The following is a 25,602-nucleotide window of genomic DNA, read 5'->3' as shown; positions in this document are numbered from 1 at the left end:
ATAAATACAGTTTCTCCAATTGGGGAAGTCACTCCATACATGGGCAGGGAATGTTCTGTTATATTAAAAAATGACAACTTAGCAATATTTTTTTTAAAACAAATTTTATTAGTTTTTACAAAACAATACACAAACAAACAAGGCATAATAACATAAAAGATCTTTTCTGAAAAAACCAATAGAACATACAGAATAATTCCAAATTATAATATATATATTTATGTTATCTGTTCAACTTCGTATCTTATCCCAACTTCTCTTTATTTCTCCCTTTCATTCTATTATTCAAATTATATTTCTTGCTAACTAAAATTTTATTGCTTTTCAAGAACAATACACAAACAAACAAAACGTAGAACATAAAAAACATAAAACATCTTTTCTGAAAGTTGCTTGATCCCGGGTTAAAACTCTTCGTACAGACACAAATTCAAAAATCATATTCATTTTATATACCATTCCATATCTTATTACCATTTTCAATTTTCCATATAGCTTTTTCCCTCTTTTATCTTTCTTAATGATAAGAATTGTAAAGAATGATAAGTATTATGATTTGAATTGAGATGAAATAAATAAAACTTAGCAATAATTTTTGAAGGCGATCCAGGTGGGATTGTGTATGGCTCTGGGCCTACAGATTGGGAATGGCATACAACTGTGAGACAGAGCTGAAGCGTGAAGCATCAGTGGAGAAGGCCAGAGCGTGTTTTAAAAAGGGCCGTGGTGGTGCAGTGGTTAAATGCAGTATTGGAGGCGGACTCTGCCCATAGCCAGAAGTTCAATCCTGACTGGCTCAAGGTAGACTCAGCCTTCCATCCTTCCAAAATTCGGGGGCAATATTGTTGGGGGCAATATGCTGGCCACTCTGTAACCCACTTAGACAGGGCTGTAAAGCACTGTGAAGCAGTACATAAATCTAAGTGCTATTGCTATTAACAGTGTTCTGTCGCCAATAAAGAGACTCGCAGACCGGAGTTGAATTCAGCTCTTTAATAAAAACAGTAATTTCAACTGCAGTCGAACTGCAGCAGCCCTTTTTATAGCGGCTGCTCTATGGCTCGCAACCAATGACATTTTAGTTAAACTTCCTGCCGCTATTGGTGGCCAATCAGGTACTAACGTTACTAACCAATTGTATCGTTGCTTCTGTTAACCAATAGGAACATCGCCCTAGAAGTCTTTATTTAAATACACTACAAACAGTACATATAAAAAAGGAGAGGGAAGGTGCTTTGGAGACCAGATACTATGTTATCAAATCAGTAGTTAAATATCAGAACCAAAAGAAGCCTGACTTCAAGAATTCCCTGTGAGTGGAATTACAATTTTCTTCCCAAACATGGGAATAGTAAATGTACTATTTTATCATGTGAGCAACTCATCCTATATTACGGACAAACTGTATTAAGAATCACAGTAACAGTTGTTTTCAGATTTTGGTTCATCCATGTTTATTAGGCATTCTCTTATGGTTGAAAAGGCCGAAAAAGACAGCAATCCTATTTTAGCTTACTTAATTATCTTGATCTTTTCTTCTTTAAGAAATGTAAAAATGAAAGTAAAACTCCACTATGTTAGGAGGGAAAAGGGAAACCCAAATAAGAAGCCTAAAATAGATTCAGGAGGAGTACCAAACATTTTATTCCCAGATGACATTCATCCCATTCTTTTAAAATTTGACTTAAACAAAATAACTAAAACCATGGAGACAGTTTGGACTTCTGTCTCTTATCAATGCAGAGAAGCCATGAAACCAAGTTAAAAAGTCAGAGAGATTAAAATATGAAAGGTTACAGAATGTGTGCTGTTTGGGAAATTTTATTTTTGGGTTATGAGGGCAGGGAGGGAAGAATTACATCACAACTAAGTATTTATAACAAAGATGGCCGAACAGAATAGCTGCAATCCCATGCCAATCCTGATAGACTATTCCAAAAATGGTCCTTCTGTGATTCCCTCTAAAGCAGGGATGTCAAACTCCCATCTCTGGCCCGCAGGCCAGACGCATTACGCGCTGGCCACACCTGGTTTAGCGAAGGGGGCGAAGTTGTGATATGTCATGCCACGATGATGCCGTGATGCCACGAGTTTGACACCCCTGCTCTAGAGAATATTGCAAGTCATAAGGAAATAGATGACTATACATGAGGGTAATTCTGTCAGAACAAAAGTACTGCTCTTATAGCTTAAACCACCAGTACCATCACATGTGATTGCAGAGCTAGATTAGCTTCTATCAAGATGTGTACTCCAAATATTTTGCAACTGTCCTCACTCTTAGGGAGAGCATCAGATTCAAGAAGACAGAGACGGGACGCTTCTACTGATTGACCTCTATCTGAAGAAAACATAAAATTAGAAGTTTGTCCTGAGCAAAGTTAATTTATAATTACTCCCTCGTCTGGGTGGAAGCAGGTCTTCCAGACCAGGGCCCCCCACAGGTACACAGCATGCCAGAAACAAGCCCCATCCAAGGGAGGCAGGCAGCATGTAAAACCAAGCCATAACCAACCACGTTATGCCATAAAATCTGGTCCACGGAAAAAACTCTCTCCACAGAACCGGTCCCTGGTGCCCAAAAGGTTGGGGGCCACTGTTCCAGATCACTCCCAGTCTTAATGTCTATGAAGCTTTGTAACCGAAAGCGGCAGGGATAGAGGACTTTTGGATGTTATCACAAGCTATCAGAAGAGAGATTTCAACGGAATGGTAGGAATACATCCAAGGTCTATGGGAGCGGGTGGCTATAATAAATTTAAATACCATAAATAATAACAATAATAAAAGTTTCCTAATGGTAAAAAGAAGTTAATATTAAAGTGATTACTGAAATTGGTGGGGAATTCCCATTTGCTGGTTATGGTTAAAAATAGAGGCTGAACAGAAAATACTTTCCTATGCTTGTTGGGCTTGATAGGTCAATGGTACCTTCCAACTCTTCAATTCTACATCACTGATCAATGGTTTCTCCCCCATCAAAACAAGTGACACCCATCCAGGAGTAGCAGGTGGAGGATCTATGTGCGTGAACAGGAAGCGAGTAGGCTGTTATTGCGGAGTAACTTACCATCCCTGTGCCCAAGTTACAGCTAATCTATTCTTCTGATATTATATAAGTAATATGCAATAATTTTGTTAATTCACCTGCAATTAAATGAAGGATGAAAAATTAAACGGAAAAAGCTGCTCTTCAACCCCTATTTGCTGCTAATTGTTATGCCATAAAATTTGGAGCCAGACTGAGCACTTCGTTAAAGACACACTCTTGAGAAGCTATTATCCAGATGCTAAAATTGCACTAGTTTTTAATAGGATTTAACTTGCTCCTCTTTCTTTCTGGATGGTGGCCCTTGGCGTTTATTTCCCACACCTGTCAGGTTAGATCTATGGCTGGAAGGCTCTTTCCTACCAACGCCAATTAAAAACAGTGGAATTAGCATGTAATTAATGTGTACATATTAAGTCAAACAGACTGAAAGCAATCTCCAAGGGAGCAGCTACATGAATATATTTATGTCAGCACCCTTCATTATTAATGTTCAGGAGAAATATGCGTACCACACTGCTTTAAAAATAAGTTTGGGGGCATCAGGTGCTGCTATTTTTATCTCCATCCACAGTTTTATTGCTATTCAAGAAAGGTTGCTGGTAATTTCTTTTTGTGTCTTTTAATTATTTTTAGGCTACACAGTGATTTATGGTTTCTAAATTGCCTCAAGCATACTAACGTAACACTAACAAATAAAGCCATATAAGAATCTGAAAATCTGGATAAAAATGCTGCAGGAATGAATTATAGCTTTGAAAAACTCTGATGAAGCAAGCTCAGAAACATGAGCTATGTTTAAAAAAAAACAAAAAACTTGGTTGCAGCAAAATACAAGTTATTCCAGTCTGCCAGATCTGTCAGGGAAGTTGCTGCCAAAACATTTTAAACATTAATGAAATAACAATCCAAGTAGATATATAAAGCAATAGTCTTGGCTTCTTAGGCCGCCTCCAAGTTTGAATCAAACAATGAGTTATGAACATTGTGTCTTGTGGATTCTGAGCTCAATTAAATAGAGAACTTTTTCTTCATTTCAAACCGTGACCACCACACTTGCTGTTAACCAACCTTCAGAGAACTTCTGGAAAAGTGGGATCTGGATTTTCAGAGATCTTCTGGAAGTGTGGCAAGGAGAGTTCAGGTGACATTTGGCCTGGATCTTTGAGCAGTCTGGTTATCCATTCTATACACCCCATCCTGTTCACCACCATCTCCTTTCTTCTCCTCCTACTTTCTCTTCAGGTGTCCATGGCAAAAAGCAATTAAAAGATACACATTCTAACAGTAACCACCCATCCTGTCAATCTCAACCTTTTATTTCATTGCACCCCTGCCTTCTCTTTCTTGTCCCCACCAACGGAACAGCACAATATCTATTAGGCTACCTTTGATCCATAGTACTCTTAGGCTTATGGACAGTGATATCAACTAAAATCTGAAGAAGTCAAATTCTTACTCAGCTCCTTTCCATTTTGGCTGCCTTGATTGCTGCCTAAACTCTACATCCTTCATTACTGGTAAGGAAGAGAAGAAAGTCCATGGGGTAGTGAGTGAGCAGACAGAAAGGGCAGTGGTAGACTTAAGCTACCACAGAAATGTTAGGGCACTATCTGGACAGAGGTGATTACTGTAACCATCAAAGTGATTTCCCCAGATGGCACACTTATCCAATTAGAGCAGGGATGTGATCGGACAGGGCTCCAGCTTTGCCTATTGAAGTCCCACCACCACCAACCAGTGGCAACACCTTCTTAAATTTGCTCACCAACCAGTTGCAACACCTTCTTAAATTTGCTCACAAACCCTTGGTTGGTTGGTTGGTTGGTTGGTTGGTTACTCACAGTTGGAAACCCAGAGTATCTCAAGTGACTTGCCAAATATGCATTAATTCAAAAAGGCAGGCGGAAGAAACCTGACATTTTAAGCTTCAGATAACAGAGATACATAAAAATAACTGCAGCTAGCAATCTACAGTTTATTTAAGGCTACGTTCTTGTCTCCGGTAAAGTTTCTAATCTTACCACATCATGTCTGGAAATCTGCTGCTGCTGGGTATTCAAGAATTGATTTAAGGGTCTGTAAATCTGTGATTTACTGTGAAGCCCAGATGTGAAGCCTGACACTAGGTAAGGAAGAAAAGTTCCGGATAGATGAGGCGGCCGTTAGATTTGCCAGAATGACAAACAAATTGTACATGTTGGCAAGAAAATGATACTCATTAGCAATAATGTTTGACATAGTTGGGCATAGAGTTTCTTTATTCTTGAAACTGGTTATTATTAGAACTGCCTGCCAATATCGTGACTCTCTTTGGAGACCACACCATCCATTTAAGTTAGTGAAACACTTGAAGCAGCATGCATCTAAAACACTTCCCTTAGAATTTAAATCATTATTATGAACTTGTGGACATTCAGCATTTCTGAATACAATCACACATACAAAGCACATGCTGAAAAGTTGGAATATTAATTTATTCTGAGCATGTGCTCCTCACAAGCAGTTCCCATCTCCATTTTTAATCACTACACAACAGTTCAACAGAAGGTCCAATTATGTCACACAATGTACAGATGGCATGCAGGCAATCTTATAAGTAAATCAGAATCTAAGACTCATAGAATAATACCTAGCTTCAGAGAAGGCCAGGAAGAAACCCTAAATGCATTCCAAAAATGCTTTCAGAAGAGATGGAAAGCTCTGAAAAGTCCCCTTAACTAGAATAAATCTCTTTTCAAATATTTTAGATAAAAATTTAAAATAATAACAACTACAACAATTATATATGTATGTTTAATTTCTGGTAGCCAAGGTCTTTAGGAAGTCAGCATTGACATTTAATAACGTCATTGGTGAGGCTCAGATTGTTGGCCCGATGTCGTTTTGGACTACGGGATGAGGTATATTTGCAAATATGGAGTGATGAGGCTCAGTAGCCATAAAATTTTTTTGAAATAAAGTATGCCCAGCCTGTGAATCCAATTGAAGCACAACGTTTGTAAAACAACAATGGTGACCATTCACTTAAAGCAGCAGTAATTGGTGAGATAAGATAATCATCCTTGATTTGCTCAGTTAATTAACACTAGAAGTAGGACAGGAAGTTGTTAACGCAAGCAATGTAAATCTTCCAGGACAATATCTTTGAAACTTCCACAACAGATTCAGGTATGCAATAACATATTGGTCAGCGTGTCCATTTCACAACCCCTTGAAAATTAAACATGGCCGCCCTCAAAATCAATATTATCTGGTCACTCTAATCCAAGTTAATGTCTGAAAAGAGGCCTGCTCCACCCAGTGTTAATCTTGAGGAATGAGTTGCTCAGGAATGAGTTTCTTCTCAGGAGGATTGCAGCCTGCAACAACTTTTTTTTCCTCTTATTTTTAATAATTCCATTTGTTCTAATGTACCATACAAATGAAAATAAATCAGTCTACTTTCCCAGCTACCTAGGAATAAAACCCATTAAAATAGTGAAACTTACAAGAAAATGTGCATACAGCTGGACTATTTCATAATATATTCTAACACTCATTCACAGAAGTGAGTACCCCTAAATTGGCCTTACTTCTGGTTAATTGTATAAAATCATGCTTTCAACACTTTGTCTGGTTTTGAAAGCCAAGTGGAGCTGAGAGGATATCAAGGAATCCAAGTTTTAGGTTAGTGTTGGTAGTTGTGAAAAAAAAAACATCTTGGGAGAAGGTTGTGACACACTATTCCCATTTTGCTTCCAAGAAAACAGCGTGGATTATGTGTCCACTTAGTAGCCAAGAGTCAGCTCTGACTTGTGTGTGGTCTTTCCCAGCTAACAGGCTGAAGCCTAGAGCAAAGATGCACAAAAGAAGAAGAAAGCAATTAATAACCCAAGCATTCATGTATTTTCTTGGAAATACATGCAATTGAGTTAGACACATATGCATAGGACTGGAGCCAAAATACATCTAAAATATACATTTCATGCACATCTTTTCTTGTTAGCACTGCAGTGCTATGTATTAATCTGGTTGCCAGTTTTTTTCTCTCTCACTGACCCTACTTCTATGCCTTTAAAAATTACTAAATAAAGTTGGGAAAGGGTAAGGAAGAATGCTGAGAATAGCCGTAGCTGTTCTGTTTTTCTTATCAGATATACTGTCAATCTATTGGCAGTCATCATTTGTTTAAAAAAAAAATACCAGCAGAAGAGACTCAAAAATGCTTGGCAGCAATTGCTCTCCAAACTAGAGAGAAGAGAAACCCTGAAACATCCAAGAGCCATGGAAGAAAAAAAAACTGGGCTTGTTTCCTTCCACTCCATTCATAATTTTAAAAATTGATCAAATTCTCACCAACCCTGTTCTTTGTGAACTAAAAAGCTCACATTTAGCCTTTCCTGTGCCCCAAATTCCCTATAGCAATCAACATGGATTCAGTTGAAATTTTGTATTCATCCCATATGGATCATACATGGAAATTGTAAAATGCAGGTGGCTCTTGAAAATGCAAATGTCCTTATTGGTCAGTGGTCGTATTTACATGGCCTTGGCATCAATGTAATGTCTTAATATTGAGTCTTGATGACAACATTTTTGGGGTAAAAACCTCAGTAGTTTGCCTTCAGCTTCTTTCAGAATACCTCATGTTCTTCCCAGTCTAACCTGCAGAAGATCCTGCAGAAGAGGAAAAAAAGGGAGGAGGAAAGCTTTCTGATCCTCAGCCTCATTCTCAGGAAGCTTTGGAATTAGCTCTCAGAATTTCTTTGGGGTGATTTGTTTCAGCTTGTTGTATCATTGCATGGAGATCTTTTGTTGAGGTTTCCCCCCCCCCCTTATAGATCTCGTCATCGCTCTGTTTCCTGATGTTTTCCCTCAGGGTTGAGAGGAGGCCAGACAGGTTATACACTGTTGAAGTGATGATTGTTCGGTGGAAGGCAGGACGTTCACACACTCTAAAATAACCTTGTAACTGAGAGAAGTGCAAAGATTTCTTCAAAATTACGGAAATTTCCCTGAACATTTCTTTTTGTTTAGGTTTTTTTTTTCCAATCCTCTTAGACTGAGGACAGAAGAGTTAGGAAAAATGCAGACATACTCCACACATCACTCCTTGGACAACAACAACAACAACAACTTACCCAGGCAGGTAAGAACTGGAGGTTTATCCAGCTCATATGGATCATAAATTATCCAGACCCGTATCAAGGGAAACACAAGACAACAATGACTGGAGGAGAACCATCTTAATCTATAGTGATAAAAATCAGATACATCACTGATAAAGTTTGCTACAACTCATGCCTTTTCATAAAATATCAGAACGTTACCAGATTCCTCCTCGTTTCTATAGAGCAACAATTGAATCTGAACAAATGAGAATGTGAGAGTATTTAATATTACCAGGTTGCATACATCAAGGGACTTCCTTTCCGTTTCATTTAAAATTCAATCTTTCTTTTCCTCTTGTCTATTAGCATAACAATACAAGTTAATGTATAGCAAACTCAATCGTCAAGTAATTATCAATTCCTAGTTTTGGGTCATTCTTCCTGCAGTTGGGCTCATGTTTCTTTTTTGGCACACCAAAAATGTTCTTTTAGGACATGAGCAAATAGGACTTCGCTCACTTTTTCTCCCGTACCTTCCAAATTAGCAATCCCTTGTGACTGTTCTCTGCTGGCTGGGTTGGAAAGAGGTCTGCAAAGAATCTTATTTTTATGACTGATGTATAAGGGGAGCCAGATGTAGATACTCTTATCCCTACTACCATCAACATCATCAGAGGGAACAGAACAGATCAGATACAGTAGATCAAGATTACACAAGTTGGGACAGGGGTGTCAAACTCAATTTCATTGAGGGCCACATCAGGGTTGTGTTTGACCTTGGGGGGCTGGGATGGGGTGAGTAGGGTGGGTGTGGCCAGTTCAATGTCACTTGTGTTGGGGGTGCCTGGGGTGGCCCGAGCACTCTGCCAATGAAAATGGAGATTGGGAGGGCCATGCCCCCTGAGCTCCCTTTTTGATGGCAGAGGCACCATGGGCCAGTCCTTTGCTGTTCCCAGGGCAGCCCCACAGGCCAGATCTAAACACCCCACGGGCCTTGAGTTTGACACCCCTGCTCTAAATTTTTGCATATTAACCCCATTAACTCTAATGAGAAAAATCTATGGAAGCTTCACTACAACCTGAACATCTGAAGGATTTCCCAGTTACCTGCTACTTCTTCAGTCCTATACCTCTCAATTGATTAGTGGACAGGAGGTGAGGTCAGCAGCCTTTCAATCTCTTGCCTAGTTCTCATTTTAGAATCCATACAGTAATTCCCATAGGTCATAGGACCTTCAGACCAGGGATTCCCAATGCAAAGAAAAGAGGGGATAAAATCTCTCATTAAAAGTGCCAAATAAAATATAGTAGTTAAGGGAGAAGGGAGACAAAAGTTTTGGAAATGTTATACCAGAAATTCACATAAAAAGCTCTGAAATCAAATAGGAAAGTATATACGTATAAAATGTTACAACAAAATCCAAACTTTCAGTGACTGATGATGTCAAATTAAAACAAGAAGAAGAAAGTAAGTCTCGGAGCTTCCTATAGATATAGACTTGGAACACAAGAACTAAGGTTAAAACATCTCTGGCAGCTTGTTTATCATTTCCATACTTCATAACGATTGATGAGAATGCTTAAAAATTGATTTAACAAAATTCATAGATAACACAGAGAGGGCTTTTTTTTAGGTCTATGACATCATAAAACTGAAGTTATATTGACTGGTTTTAATAAACTAAACAGGGGGTTCAAACCAGCCCTAATAGAAGTCAGAGTGAGCCACTCATTTCAAGCAGCCCATTGGAGGTGTGACTGAATGGCAACTAAGAGTCATTTCCTTAATTAGTTGCTAATATAGTTTGCTTGTAACAATGGGGGGAGGATCTTCAGATTTTCAATCTCACGGGGCAAGTAAATACAGCTAATTATATACTCTGAACTTGGTGATGGATGGAGAGATAAAATGTGTTTTCAATGATGCCACAAGGACTGGATTCTCATATGCTGATCAAGAAGGCAACACTCTTGAGGGCTCCCAGATTAAGCACCATATACTTGTTTTTATTTTAATAAAATGCATATTGGGTCCTATACTACATACATACAGGTGTTAGCTCTTTGGTTCTTGCTTATTACCATAACCAAGAAGGAAACAGAGATTACAGAGATAAACACATAGTATGGAGGAGATGCCTTGGCCAGTTCCCCTACTACTTTGACAGCATTGAATCTAAGGTCATTTAGGATAGCAAAATATCTTGGACAAACCCTAACCTTTGACTTGACATGATTGGGAAGAGATCATTAAGTGTTGGAGCAAAGTAGAGTTGACTTTAGGACGATCACTGGTGGTCTTTGCTATAGTATCTGTGGGGGGCCCTGCTCCAGTGTAAAACCACAGGTGATATCAAAGAAATAAACAAACACAAATCTTATTGTGGTTTTACACTGGAGCAGAGCCCCCACAGATACTATAGCAAGGACCACCGGTCTAAAGTCAACTCTACTTTGCTCCAACACTTAATGTTCTTGATAGCCACCAATGATATCAATAGCCACCAATGTCAACCTGTGACATGTTGAGTCTATGGAAATGACATGATTTGGTTCTTTTCTTCCACAATACTTGACTTCCCATTGCAATCTTCTGCACAATATGCCCTCCTCTGTCTCTCCTTCCCTTGTCTTGGTCATAGGAGATCTCAGTGAGACAATCCAACCATGAGGCTCCCTGTGGATTCCTTGCAGCAGCTGCTTTTCTTCTTTGGAGTGGCCTATTCCACAAGTGACAGAGTCATTCCCAGCTTCACCTCATGGTCTACAGCTCATACTGGCTTCTCTGCTGCATGTAGCTGTTTTACAGATGTGGTGGTGGTGGTTTCTCAGGTGTTTCGGTGGAGGCTAACATTGCTACCTGCAGCTTGTTCACAATAGTCAAAGGGCTGTTGTGAACACTCGCATGCTCTGAGATCCAAATATGATGGCAGGTCATACAAGGAAGCCTTGAAACTGGGCTGAGCCAACAAGATAGGTATGTCAAACAAGGAAAATACAGGAACATATTGCACAGGTGACCCAACTTTCTGCTTCAAAAACATAATGTGATTTTTATCTGCTTTCCACATGCATAAAATAAAAAGCTAAAGCATACAGAAAGGTTGAAACTCCACTTATCACCGGCAGATACAGAAAATCACAAATAATGAGAATGCCAATCACAAAGGCCACTGGTACTCTATAAAAAGTGCAAATAGACAATCAAAACCTCTCCTCATAGGCTTTCCCGCTCTGCTCAATTAAACTTTTTTATTGAAGCTGCTCTTTGCATCTGCAACCTCTCTGGGTTCCAGTGGACTTCCCTTATTTCTCTAAATAAAGTAAATTTAGGGGTTTATGTTTTACTGTTGATTTACTTTTTTAAAACATGTAAGGAACCCATTTCCCCACAGATGTTTGTTTGTACCCCAACAGCTCCCAGGAGACCGAGAGAGGTGAAGAATCCTGAATTCAGATGCCGCTGAATTGTCCTTCAGCAACATCTAGAAGGACACAGAATAATTGTGTTACTTATTAAGAACATGTCTGTTAGACATTAGGTACACTTTTTAAAAACAAAATCCACATCATTTAAAATCCAAATAAGGGATTTGTAGGTCTTTTGATTCAGTCCTCTGTGGAGAAATAAGAGCTAGAAGATCCTCATGCTATTTAGCATTTGATTAAAAAAAAAAAACCCATCAAGAGGCCCCTTCACTCTACTAGAAATTGGTTCATTGTCAAATCTTGAAAGGATTTTCTCAAATGATTCATTTTTTTTTCCTGACATTAACAGTTGGCAAGCATTAGGGAGAGGATTAGAGAAGTTTCTTGATAAGAGGAAAATCTCTGATCTTTTTTTCATCTCTCTGAAGCCTTGCTTAGATGGGGTGAAGGAAGATGGCTGGCTGCAGCCTTTTGGGAGAGTATCCACAAAGTAATTCTGCTTGTTAATAAACTGGTAAATGAGGCAATCTAAAAGGAGTGAGCAAGAGGAAATGAAAAGCCACATAACTCAAGAGCCAAAACTATTGCAAACAAAAAGAAGTGATGTAGGAGGAAGCATGGAGAAGTTTGCAGACAAACTCATTAAAATTTTAATATCGATGGTAGACTTTGTCTAGAAGCAAAACACCTACAGAGCCATTAACATTTGCCCCAATACAATTACTATTCATTATTTTTCTTACGCTCTTAGGTCATCTTCGACATGTCTCCTTTTATTAAAGTAATAAGTAGTTTCTGGACCAACATCGTAGTTACCATTAGTCTGCATCATAGCCATCTAAGATTACATCCTGCACAGAAAGACATCTGACATACAGTGTGTCTCTGCTCTTGCAACCTCAATTGGAGCTCCTCTATTTAACATGTATATTAGTAGTTGCAAACCCCACAAAAGGCGCAGAACTCTTAAACTATGTTCATTGAGATTTGCTGATAAAAGCTTCAGAATTAGATATTCCCTTTCTGAAAGATGAATAGATAATGTGAAATGTATCCTCCCAACTCTGAAGGCAAGAAGATCTAAATATATTAATTTGAGCAAGGAGGGGGGGGAGATTTGTTTTATTCTAAAGACAATTATCCTCTGTATCATAAGTTTTTCATTTTAAAAAACAGTGTACTGTAGAATTAAAAAAAAAAACTATGGCATTTTGAAATCCGGCTAGGAAATCTATGGTTCAAAGCAAAAAAAATCCCATTGAGTAGTTTCAAGTTATCAATCATGTCAAATGTGGTTCTTTAGATTTAGACTACTGGATTTATGCATGTATTTATCCATACTTGTATTTAGCGCTGTAGGATTGGAAGGAGGGGAAAGGTTAGAAAAATGTAGAACCAATCTTTCACTAAACCACCTACAGCTGAAATTCAGGATCAAAATACAGAGTGCTATGGATGGGATAGAGAAGAAAATGGGAAAATGGCTGGCAGTTCAGCATTAATTTCTAGGCTGATATTTAGGGTTTTTTAATGTGTGGTTAGAAAAGGTTGGCAGTTCGAGACCCAAGTACCATGTGATAGGGTGAGCTCCCATTACTTGCCCCAGCTCCTGATCACCTAGCAGTTCAAAAGCATGCAAATGCAAACAGATAAATAGGTACCACTTTGGTGGGAAGATAACAGTGTTCATACACCTTGGCATATAGTCATGCTGGCCCCATGACCACAGAAATGTCTTCAGACAACAATGGCTCCCTCTAAGAAATGGAGATGAGCATTGCCACTACAGTCTGACATGACTGGACAGGGGAAATCTTTACCTTTACCTTTAGATTTATATTCCACTTTGGAATCTTAACAAGATGATAAAATACAAAGACCTTCTGGAGGCACAAGGACCTTTAAAACCATGGCAAGATCTCCAAGAACAAGGGCTACGAGTAGACTGGTGGGTTTACCTGCAAATTCAAAATAGATACAGACAGGATAAGAAAAGTTTTGGAGTTTACAGTAAGCTACAGCAATTAGATAAAATCTTACTAGGTCCAGATAAAAAAAAATATAACTAAATTTAAAAACCATTTATTAGCGATAGAATTAGAGGAGGAAGTATCTCAAAGGCAATATGATAGCTTGGAGTAGAAATATTGTACGTAGCATTACATTATTAGAATGGGAAAAGGTCTGGATCAGGAATAATAAAATCCCAAAATCAGCAACATATAAAGAAAATGCCTATAAAATGTTTTATAGATGGCATCTCTCTCCTTCGAGAATAGCGAAGATGTCTCCTAACATGAATCCGAATTGCTGGAAATGTAAAAAGAAACATGGAACATTCTTTCATATGTGGTGGTCCTGCACCGAAGCCCAAAGATATTGGCGCAGAATCAAAAAATGGTTGGAAGAAATAACGGCGGAGCAAATTGAATTAAAACCAGAATTCTTCCTATTAGGGATATTTAATAGACAATTCCCTAAAAAAGCCAAATATATAATATTGCACATACTTACTGCAGCTAGATTAGCCTTTGCACAGTGTTGGAAACAAACCGACATTCCAACAGAGGAAATGATTATTCAGAAGTTAGCAACCTGTGCAGAGATGGATAAATTGACCCTAGCACTTAAGGATAAAGAATCATCAGAATATTACAAAAGCTGGGAATGTTGGTATGACTGGACAGAACAAAGATAGAAAATATATTAGTAAATATTGTTAAACTGTAAAGGAGGTAGTAATTACATATTCGCATCAAGACTTACTTGTAAATAGGATACCAATAATGATAACAAATAAGGAACCACAAACTGTTGATAGCGGAATTGCTTGCTTTTATTTATTTTTTGTGGGTTTTTCCCCACTTTTTTTCTATGTTGTGTATGTGTTTGTTCGTTATTTTAGTTGTATACTCAATAAAGTTTGTTTAAAAAAAAGTTTTAAAAAATAGATTTATATTCCACTTTTTGTTTAGGAGCATAAAATCCTGTGAACAGGCACTACTTCTTTCCATTTTCCCCCCACAACAATAGTCTTCTGAAGTAAGTTGAGTTGAGAGAGACTATCTTGCCAAAATCACCCAGTCACTGCAGGAGGCGGGACTTCAGCCGATATCTTTGTGGGGCCTCTCTGATAGTGCTGACCGCTATATCATTCTGCCTCTTTGACGTAGGCATTCCAGGATCTAGTGAGACTGAAAGACACTTGTCATAGCATTCTTTTCGACTTCAACAAAGCGGATATCAAAGTTCATTTTGTTATTTTTACATTTAATATTTATTACTGATGTCTGATAAACAGAGATACCTCTGTGAGAAAAAATACGCAAAAAGCTACCATGTTTCAATGTGTTCCTTGTGGCTTGTTTCCATGTTGTAATTTCTTTGGATGACCAATGGCAATTCGCCAAGGATTTGTCCCCTCTTTTATCTGACAATGTTCTAATACTAAAACATCCCAGGTTCGTTTTGCCTTCTATGGCATAGGGGAAAAGGCCTTTCCGTTAGCTATTTCTCAAAAAAATGAAAACCATTTGCTTATGTGATCTATGTCACTGTGGAATGACTGGGTTTTGGAGAAAAAAAAATCTATTAGCAGTTGCAGTATGCTATTCATTCCTCTTTTCTTTATGTAATTCAAATAGTAGCTATCAAAGAGTTGGGGTTGAAAACTTTTCCTAATATATATTAACAATCATTGCCTGTAAAAGTATTCACTGATACACATTCTCGTTATCCATCCAAGAGTAGACTAAACACATTCTCCAACCCTTGATTATCAGCATCATGTTTCAATGTATACAGCTACATGCTTCTCTGGGCCAAGACAGTCACTATTCAACAGTATTTACAAGACTCTGCTAAATATGCCTGATAAAAATAAAAAGGGAGGGAAAGGTGGTTGTGTCTGATGGATGATTCAACCTCCATGAGAGTCAGTAAGGAGTCTTCTACAAGAGTTTATTACATTCAACCCCAACAGGTTAACACTAATCTGTTCCTTTAACCAAGCATGGGTTAACTTTAAGATTGGTGGCACCTGTGAATGGTCAATAAGGGGTGGGGGTAGAGGGGACAAGTGACAACACATGCATCATCTTCTCATCATGCAAATTACATATGTACATGGGGTAGATGTCTTGGCACAAATATGGTTCCATGATCTGCACAATTATGTAGGGATGCACATAACATCATATTAATATAATAGTGACTTGCGATGGATTCTAGTGCCTCAGATCTTGTTTTTAGCTCCTATAACTCTAACTAGTTTAGGCAACCTAGTTTTGGCCAAGAACATCAATGAGACTCCAAGACTCATCTGGCACAGGACATTGGACCCATGTTTAGGCTATGGACTGCCTGAGGCATTCAAATAATATGCTTTGTGGCCATACTCCCACTAGAATGAGTTTCATACAGTTATGATATAAACTTCAGTTAGTTAAATGTGATTACTCTCTGTATATTGGACAGTACTTTCTCCTTCTGTTACATTAGAAATTCAAATTAGCATCAACTGATGGAGGGACTACAAAAAATTATTGAATCCCATGAAGTTGCAAAGTACTCTCTGTTCTGTAACATCCATTCACAATTTAGGAAAAGAACAAGAATTTTTCCTAGGGTCAAATGTAATTCCCCTGAGAAATAGGCTCTCTCCCTTCCTTCCTTAAATCTTGCACCGCTGGTCTGGAAGTAAGAACTGTCAGCATCCAGAGGACTTATTTTTGAGTAATCTGTACATAAATCATATGGTTTGAAAATGCAATGTATACCCAGTTGTTCTGCAATTTTCCAATGTAGATCTTCTCGCAGAATTGGCTTTAAAGTAGTAGGTAGCTGGATTTAATGAATGCTAGGCTGGATCAGGTTTATAACTACATTGAGCAGATGAAAGAGACTGAATATGGATATTTAGAATCAATGTTGAGATAGCAAAGGGAGTCCAACTGAGTTTCTTAAACTCAGGATCAAATCTGGGGCAAAATTATCTCAAAGTTTGATTTTGATGACACTATGCTAGTTTGTCAAGATACTGTCCTATTTTTAAAAAAATAAAATGAAAATTATGAATAAGATCATGGAAAAAGAATCCAGACTTTATTATTCCAATGGAAATATTATCCCTGTTTCCAGAGTTGGTCCTGCAAGTCTGTAATCCTCATTCAGATTACTTATTCTAAAAATGGTATTTAAAAGAATGGATCTATTCCAGAATAAATTCTTGGAGACATACTACTTCCGGGCTACTTTTTGAAATGTTTTATCTTAAAATGTGCATAATGGAGAAAGACTTTGTGTAAAGCTGGGATGATGCTACAGCTATTTTTTAATATCATAATTCCCACAAGAACTAACCAGAATGGTCAATGGTGAAGGAATCTGAGGGGTCCAGTGAGATTTGATTGGAAATGTAAAGTCATCATACATTTCTAGAGTTTAGTCTACAGTCTACAAATACTTTGAACTATAGATAGAAAATCTATGCCCTCCAACTTTTCAACAGATTTTTCGTTTCTTTTTCCACTGAAAGTAAGGGAAAGGCTTTTTAAAATAAAATAAAAAAGTATTGTTTTTAATTCAGAGGAATAATATGAGATCACCAGCTAATGCAAGTCATGAAATCTTCAAATACAAAAGAAGAGCTCCAGTAGCCATTTTATGAGACGATGTTGTATATTCATCATGGTTTCTTTGAATCAGATGGTACTATGCAGCTGGAAGTCCACCAAAACCCAAGTCCCCTTGCTTCCACCTCTCTGCAGGAACAAAGACCCAAGTAAACACATTGCAACCCCAAAGGGTAAAATACAGAATGTGCAAAAACAGAGACAACGCCTGGCAGAGAATGGAAGCCAGAGAAGAGACGGGCCCAGCTTGCTTGCCTCATTTAAAGAGCCTTATCTGGCAATCTGTCTAATTAGAACAGCTCAGTCAAAGTGCCCACGATCTTTAATAGCAGCAGGATGAAGATTGCAATCTGCTTAATTGAGATACCTTCGGGTGATTTAGTGGCTCTTAATAGCACTTTTGGTTATGTGTTTGGTTCTTTCATGCTGTTGTTATTGGAAGGCCTCCTGAATTGTGCCATAGGGTGAAGTTACTTCAGTTACCTCGCAACAGCCTGCTGCTGTCTGTCTCTTACAGTTCCTACTTTGCTGCCTTCAACAACAGCAGTGCAGTCAATCCCCTTTGGATTTTTGTACCCCCTACTTTTTATATCATTGGCAAATTTCAGCCTCTTGCTATTCCCCTATAACAGGGGTCCCCAAGTTTGGAGACCTCTGTCCTTTAACATCAAATTCTGTATAAGCAAGTTTAAAAACACTGATTCCAACCATGGAGGACCACGTTTGGTACCACGCTCTAAAACTGTAATTTTATTCCCTTTTTTAGTTTCCTGTTTGGTAACCAGTTCTCTGTTCTTTTATCTTTAATGCTGTCTTCTTATCTCAATTTTCCTCGTGTTTCTTTTATACAATATACACGCTGTTTATATTAATCACTAACCTTTGTTGTATGATTTATCAGTGGCTGTATATTTAAAAGATGAATTAGCACTTGTTTGCACCATTACTATTTACTAAAACATATAAAAAAATATTTCAGCCAAAAACTTCATCAAAGGATTTTTGAAAGCCCACAGAAACAATAGTTAATATCATACAATGTATATTTTTGCTGATTCTCTCAAAAAAAAACTTAGAAGTTAAGAAGACAAAACTTACTGGAGCAAATGTTATATTGGTTATTTCTCAGTAAACTCTGGATGTTTGGTTATTTTCTTTTTTAATTATAGTAATATACTTGTACTATACTATTACACACTTTACCTAGAACAAACATTAAGTTAATTAATTAAATAATCTTCATTATATCCTCCTTCAATTCCTTTTTTTTAAAAACTGGAATTACTTTGGCTATTTTCCAGTCCTCAGGAGCTGCTGTTGATCTTAAAGAGAAGTTGTATATTTTTATTAGAAGATAAGCAATTTCACATTTGAGTTTTTAAGGAAACCGCCCCCCCCACAACGGATGGTGGATGGACCCAGGATTTATTTGTTTTAAAATGTCACGGAAGCTTATAACTTGTCTCTTGTAACAGTTCATCTGATTCCCCTCCAAAATAAGGAAGTGCACCTGTCCTATATCCCAGTAGTGAAAGAATTCATGCAGTTTCTCTGCCATTTCTTTATCTTCCTCTTTGATTAATTATGTGTAGTATCAACTCTTAGCAACTACATAGATTTTCCCCATGACAATCTACCCCTAAACTTGGTCCTTCAGGTTTTCCAATGGTAAACCCCCATCATCCCAATAACGGAGTCCATCCATTTTACTGATGGATGTCAGTAAAATGGGTGTTACTGGTTGTTGTCTTCTCTTTTCTTCCACCTATCCCAGCATTAGAGCTTTTTCCAGAGAGGTGAAACTTTGCATAATGGGTTCAAAGCAGGATAATTTGAGCCTGGCCATTTGTGCCTCCAGAGTGAACTTTGAGTTGATTCAATGTTCCGTATGTTTTCTTGGCTATGCACAATATTCTCAAGAGTATCATCGTCTAGCACATCTTCAACACCTATCATCTAATAGTCTACTGGTCTAGTTAGTTTCTTAATCCAAATATATTTAAATAAGGTGATATTGTTCTTCTTAACTTTCTTTGCAATTTGGTTCTTAATCCAAACCCTTCAAGGGGTAAGTTTCATGAGCCCCGGAGTACTTACTTGGCAGTATAGCATCTTCAGTTCATTCCATTATGATGATTCACATGTTTCTCATTTAATACTTTCTTACTGTAGAAGGGTAGTTGCCTGTTTCGATTCTCTGTGCTAAAAACGAATCTAAAAAATTTAATATTGCTATACAAGGATATTTAAGAAGAAATTGTTTCACAGAAATGTAATTTTCAGTAGATGGGAGAAACCCACTTTTCATAGACAGGCCATCAACCACATGATAATCTTACCAGCAATTTGAAGTTTTATTGACAGGGATAAATTGACTGCTTCAAACTCTTATTGCCGTTCTTAGCCATCTATCTTATAAGAGAAGCTAATTTAAGGAGGCAGATGGAGGTAGCAGTGGTTTTCAAATATTCCTTTAAAGGGGGGGAAAATAGGTGAGTGAGCATGCTTCTCTGCAACATATACTTTGAAAACATTCAGTTACAATCAAAAGTGACCAAACTCTGATCCCAGAACCTAATAAGTTCATGAAAGTGTAGAATTCAAAAACAGGTTTTAAATTTTTCTTCCTTGAGTCAATAATTTTTACTCCTGGCGACTCCAAGAATACATGCAACATACATTTTTAAAAATCCCTTAAGAAAACAAAAAGGGAATGGGAATTCTGATCATATATGTATATACTGCACTGCCCCATGTACTGTAGTCCTTGCCTCTTCAAAAATATTTAATGGTCTGAGGTACCCAAAAGTTGCCCCTTTCTGTTATATCTGGTAGCCCAGACAAATCCCCCACACACAGTTGTAGTGATTAACATTTGCTTTTTTTTTTCAAAGGACTCTTTACATTATTGGTTTTTAGAAGAGTAAACCTTGGGCCTAAATAGCCACAAATTGCAAATAATACTTTTGGTGACACAAAAACTACAGATAGGGAAAGATCACTAACCACCCTCGTAATTATCACCAATTAGGTCTATTCTGAATGGTCTGGTTTCTCACCTTAAGCTGTCCCTGCAATTGCAACAGACTATACCTTGGAAATCCCACTGTTTATTTGTTTCAAAATAATCCTTTGCCATTCCATCCAAGCTGGTGCCACAGGAAGCAAGCTAAACTGTATTCGGTGGGACTTACTCCCAAAGTAAATGAGTTAGAGATTGCATCTTTGGTTTTACATATTTAGAAGGCATGTCTTTACTTTTTTCTTTGCACAGCTCAGCTTTGGTCTGTCCCCATTCTGCCTCACAGTCCTCTTTTCTCGGAAGATTAGCTGGACATAAGATTAGCTGGACCTCAGAGCTTGTTCTGTGGGTGTTGGCTTGGCATGCCTTGAGATTGAGATAGAAGAGGCAATTTGTAACTTATCAAAATTGCTTGCACAATTTTCATTAGGGGTGAAATGCCTGACACTTGCAATCACATTCGAACTGCTACCATGCTCCTCCCAAACCTTTCAAATGAAGGATAGCAGAAAGTAGCGTAGAGAGAGCAAAGTATTCTTCATTGCTACATCTTCCTATTGGGGCATGGAGGGTTGGAAAATCACCACCTGAATTTCTGATGTTCCAAAAGACTGCACTGTACGATGAAGATTCAGCGAAGGCAGTGGACTAGTGATAATCCTTATCTGCGGAGAGTTGTCCACAACCACTGGGGTTGAAATGCTGTACACTTACGACCACAACTGGGCTCAAAATTTATGTTGCTAAATGAGACGTTTGTTAAGTGAGTTTTGCCCCATTTTATGACCTTTCTTGCTACAGTTGTTAAATGAATTGTTGCAGTTGTTAGTCCCACCATTGTTAAGCAGGTCGGCGGCTTCCCCATTGACTTTGCTTGTCAGAAGCTGGCAAAAGGGGTATTACATGACCCCAGGTGGGATACCACAACCATCATAAGTATAAGCCAGTTGCCAAGCATCTGAATTTTGAGCATGTGACCTTGGGGATGTTGCAATGGTCATAAATGTGAGAAACTGTCATAAGTCCCTTTTTTTCAGGGCCGTTGCAACTTTGAACGATCCCTAAAGGAACTATTGTAAGTCAGGGACTACCAGTATGAACTGAATTTTAAAAAAAATCACAGAAATTGATGGATAAGTGAAGTTTTTCCCCAATTTATGTCTGAAATCAGATGTAGTAGCCTCTTAATACCAGTTTATAGGAATATAAGCAGAGGGGCACAAAAGAGCATCTGCAGGAAGACAGTGGTGTCATTTGCAAATTTGCATCAATGGTGCACTCAGTGGTGGGATTCAAAAAATTTTTACTACCGGTTCTGTGGGCGTGGCTTGGTGGGTGTGGCAGGGGAAGGTTACTGCAAAATCCGCACTCTCTCCCCACCCCACTGACCTGCTTTCCAGCTCCATTTTCCTGTGCAGGGCAACAAAAGGAGACCCAGCCGATCAGCTGGGACTAGGGAGGCAGAGACTAGATGGGGGCGGGGCCAGTCAGAGGTGGGGTTTGCCGGTTCTCCGAACTACTCAAAATTTCTGCTACAGGTTCTCCAGAACTGGTCAGAACCTGCTGAATGCCACCTCTGGGTGCACTGGCATGATTTCTACTGCAGTTGCCCTCATAATCCTATTTTGAAGACCCTCTGCTCTAATCCCAATGAGACTTCTGATTATAACCTGTCAGCTGAGCTCACCAATCACATTAAGCCACGATTGCTGGGTTTAGACTAGAGCTAAGTCATTAGTCATTGTTTGAGGATGACCACGTTCACATAACATACTGAGTTGCAAGCAGCAGCACCCACCTTCAGGACTTAGCACAATTTGTCAAGTTAAGCACAAGATTTTTTTTTTTTTTTTTTTTTTTTTGCATACTAGGGATCTACAACATCATTCAACTGCCTCTCCAGCAGATGGGCTTTATGCTGCACCAGCAATGGGCTTCTGAACATGTTACAAATTCCTAGAAAGGGTCTCAATTTCTTGCCCTGATTGTAGAAATGTCTCTAGAGATAAGTTTAATTTGCTCGATCTAAAGATGACTTCACTAGGCGGGGTCTTTAGATACAGGCGTCCAGTGGAAGCCTGATGACATAATGGGCATTAATTGCACAATGACAGCTTGATGTACGTGATGTGACATCACTGATGCCACCACCAGCTCTACCATGCAGATCGCTGTGCCCCCAGAAGCCTCACTGACACTCAGAAGTGTGCATGGCACATCATCATCATCATCATCTCATCATTTACTACAGAGCAGAAAACAAACCCACCCCCGACCCCCTTCCTTACCTTCACTATACACCTTTCTGGTATTTCGGGGCCGCTTGGACAAGAAAGGGATTTGGTTTTGCAAGTCTTGTTGGCTGCCCTCTCCTCTCAACAGCACCCAAGCGGGTGTTCAAAAACGACAATTATTATTGCAACCCTGCTCCATCAGGGGGCGCCCTGAACCCTAAAAAAAAAACCAGGAAAAGTTCTGATCAAGACACAAAGACAGCCGACCGGCGGCCACACGCCCCCCCCCCTCCACCTTACCCGGGGTTACCTTAAACCAATGTTTTATCAACGCAGGTTTCTCGAACCGTAACCGGGACGCGCGGTGGAAATAAGTGCAACTGGAGTCGCCTCCTTTTGTTGGCTTACGCTGAGAAAACCAGGTCTCCCTGCCGACAAATTGGGGATCGGGACGCAGGAAGAAGGGGCTGTTTTTCCTTCCACTCTCCCACTGCAGCTCGGCCAGCTTCCTTTCTGCTCTGCATGAAATGCGCGGAGTAGGAATGCGGGATCCCTCCGGTAACTTCTTGCGTTCTCTAAGGTGGGGGACGCGCAGCGCCATCAGCCGGTTTCTACACCCATGCGCAAGGAAGAGGAAACAACCCGATTAATGTGGATTAATTAATTTATTAAGCCAGTTGCGGAAAGCGAGGGAGCCAGTTTCTGCCACACCCACCCCTTAGCGAGGGACTGAACTGGCCCGGGCCGAAGGATAGCAGCAGAATAGCAGCAGCTACCAACGCTTTTCGCCCGTTTTGCAAAAATCAGAAGTATTCGGTATTTCAGCTGTTAATGTATGGAAAATTGGACTTGCACGGGCGAGCTTTCCGGGAAAGGAATAGGGCAGGAGGTAGCGCACAATGCCTGCTGAGAGGAGAGCCGTGGCTCCGTTATTTACCCCCTAGGAAAGACAATGGAACTCAATGGGTTTACTCCGGAGAAGTCATTAAGTCAGGATGGGATTGTATTTCTCTATTGAGATCAATTCAGTTTCTCGCCCGCGAGTCAAATAAGCAAAACAGATTATCATAGAAAGCTAAGAACCACAAATTGTGAATATTCCTTACCTAATGCCTTCCAGAGGGGTTGGGCAATAACTCCCGTCAGGCGGCTAGCTGAGGATGATGAAAGCTGTAGTTATGTCACATCAGGCTGGCATTAGGTTGGAGAAAGCTAACGACTCGCAACGCGTTACTCCACGTCTTCTCTCTCCTTTCCCCCTCTCCTCCCCCTCCCCCCGCCTTCGAAAAGCCGCGACAGACAGGAAGGAAGCTGGGACCAAGGAAGAAAAGGAAACACGAACCAGAGGCCTGAAGAGAGATAAAGCTTTCTGGGGCAAACTGGTTTTCTTTTTGATTCCCGTCCTCCCTTAGCATTTGGCAAGGGAGGGAGGTTGTTAATAGGATTTTGTTCTTCGAATTAAATGTGCTCGTTTTGAAAACGTGCAGGATCTAGAAAAAAACGACTTTCCCTTGGGAGCACCTGCTTAAATGCTTCCAATACTCCAGATCTTCAGTGTTCGGGTTGCAAGGTAGACAGGACGGATCCTCCCGGTGGGATCTCCTCGGGAAAGCGGTTGTGCCTCGCCAGCGCCCTTTAGCCCTTTAGCCCTTTAGTCCTCCTGGGGTTGAGTTCTTCGCAGCTCGTTGCTTAAAGGACGGCGTCCCGCTCCAGCAGCGAGAGTAAAATCCTACCTCCCCTCACCACCACTTCTCCGCTCGCCCCTTGTCTTTGCTTATCCCTCTTGAGCCCAGAGGAAAAGATCTGTCCTAAAGGCAAAGGAGCAGAAAGGACCGAAGCAGTCGGAAGAGACACTGACGAAATGGATCTTCTAACACTACTCTATCTCAGAAGTACATTCCGCTAAAATTAGTGGGAGGAAAAGCTTTCTCCGCACCTGATCTTCGCTAATGCCCCTCCGAATAAACAAAGCACTGATTTTGGAGAAAGAAAGTTTTTTTGCCTACAGGTCGTTGAATATTCATTGAGGATAGTTTTGTAAGCCAAGCCCCTACTCCAAATTCCTTCGGTTTAGTAGTCCCACGTCTTCAAAGTAAACAAACGAACAAACAAAAACTTTTGAAAGCTGTGGGATGGCTGGTAGTAGAATATTCAGCAGCTATCCCCGCTCCTTCTCCCTCCTCCAAACTGATCTGGGAATATTTTTTGGGTGGTGGTGGTGGTGGTCTGACTGGCAAAAGTAACATCAGTCATTTGCTTCCCTTCCTTAATTCCTGCAACCACCAGCATTTCAATCCGCTTCACTTGATCAATTTTATCGATGGCTTCAGGGTGGTTGAATCGGGAGCCAGATCGGCCCCCTCCGTGGAATTGAACTGGAAACAAGTCTGCTTTGGTGGTCAAAGTCGATGCTTTCAGGATCGGCCATTATCTTGCTCTCAAGCCAGAGAGGAGCATGTAAAAACCCAGGAGTACAAATCCCGAGCCGGCCATCCTTAAAATCCAGATATTTGGAATGACGATGCGCTGAAGCCATTCTGAATCGAAAGGCGTTCGGTTTTAGGACCTATTCACATCGAATGGCCTTTCTTAGGAACAAATCTGACCGTAGATCAAAGAGAGGGATCTGTAGAACTGCGATCTCAAAAACAGGAGACAGAAATTGCGCTGGGAACTCAGCTTCGCGGGAGAGGACAAAGACACGGAAGCATTCTTCCCATCTTCAGATTCCAGCATCGCCTTGTAGCGGAATACCGACTTGACACCCGTCTCCAGCCAAAGTGCCCTCGAAATGTGTTGGATATTCCGATCGTACTTAGTCAAGAACCTTATTAATTGTGCCGATAATTTTTTTTTAAAATGTAGTCCAATATATCTGGAAAGCACCAGGTGGGGGAAAACAGGCATTCGATTCCTGAATATAGAACTGGTCATAATCACACCAGAGACTTCGATCACCCAAGTCACAAGGGGTTCTTTCCATACCCGCCACAGAAGCAAACCAAGAGGCTAAGTTGGGAGTCCAGTTTGCCCCCCCCGCCCCCCCGCCCCCAAGACCCATGTAAACTGCACCAGCAATGATATACTTGGCAGTTGAAACTCTGGGTTCATTTACTGAAGGGTGAATTCTAATTAGGTCAGC

At 39.7% G+C, this 25,602-nt stretch overlaps 1 long non-coding RNA gene across 1 annotated transcript; it reads right to left on the bottom strand.

The window, feature by feature from the left end:
- Positions 1 to 5,502: 5,502 nt before the first annotated feature.
- Positions 5,503 to 22,448, bottom strand: LOC113417988 (uncharacterized). The gene is made up of 5 exons (XR_015748787.1): positions 20,463 to 22,448; positions 14,086 to 19,418; positions 9,250 to 13,529; positions 8,173 to 8,282; positions 5,503 to 7,708 (listed from the first exon to the last, which is right to left on the bottom strand). It is a non-coding gene; the product is annotated as an uncharacterized LOC113417988 (long non-coding RNA).
- Between the last annotated feature and the right edge of the window lie 3,154 nt (positions 22,449 to 25,602).

Source organism: Notechis scutatus, chromosome 3 (genome assembly GCF_049901735.1).
Source record: "Notechis scutatus isolate UNSWTSFEM ecotype Mainland chromosome 3, rNotScu1.2, whole genome shotgun sequence".
Taxonomy (NCBI): Eukaryota; Metazoa; Chordata; class Lepidosauria; order Squamata; family Elapidae; genus Notechis; species Notechis scutatus.
The sequence above is the reverse complement of the archived record's forward strand: the minus strand, read 5'-3'. Positions and strand labels throughout refer to the sequence as shown.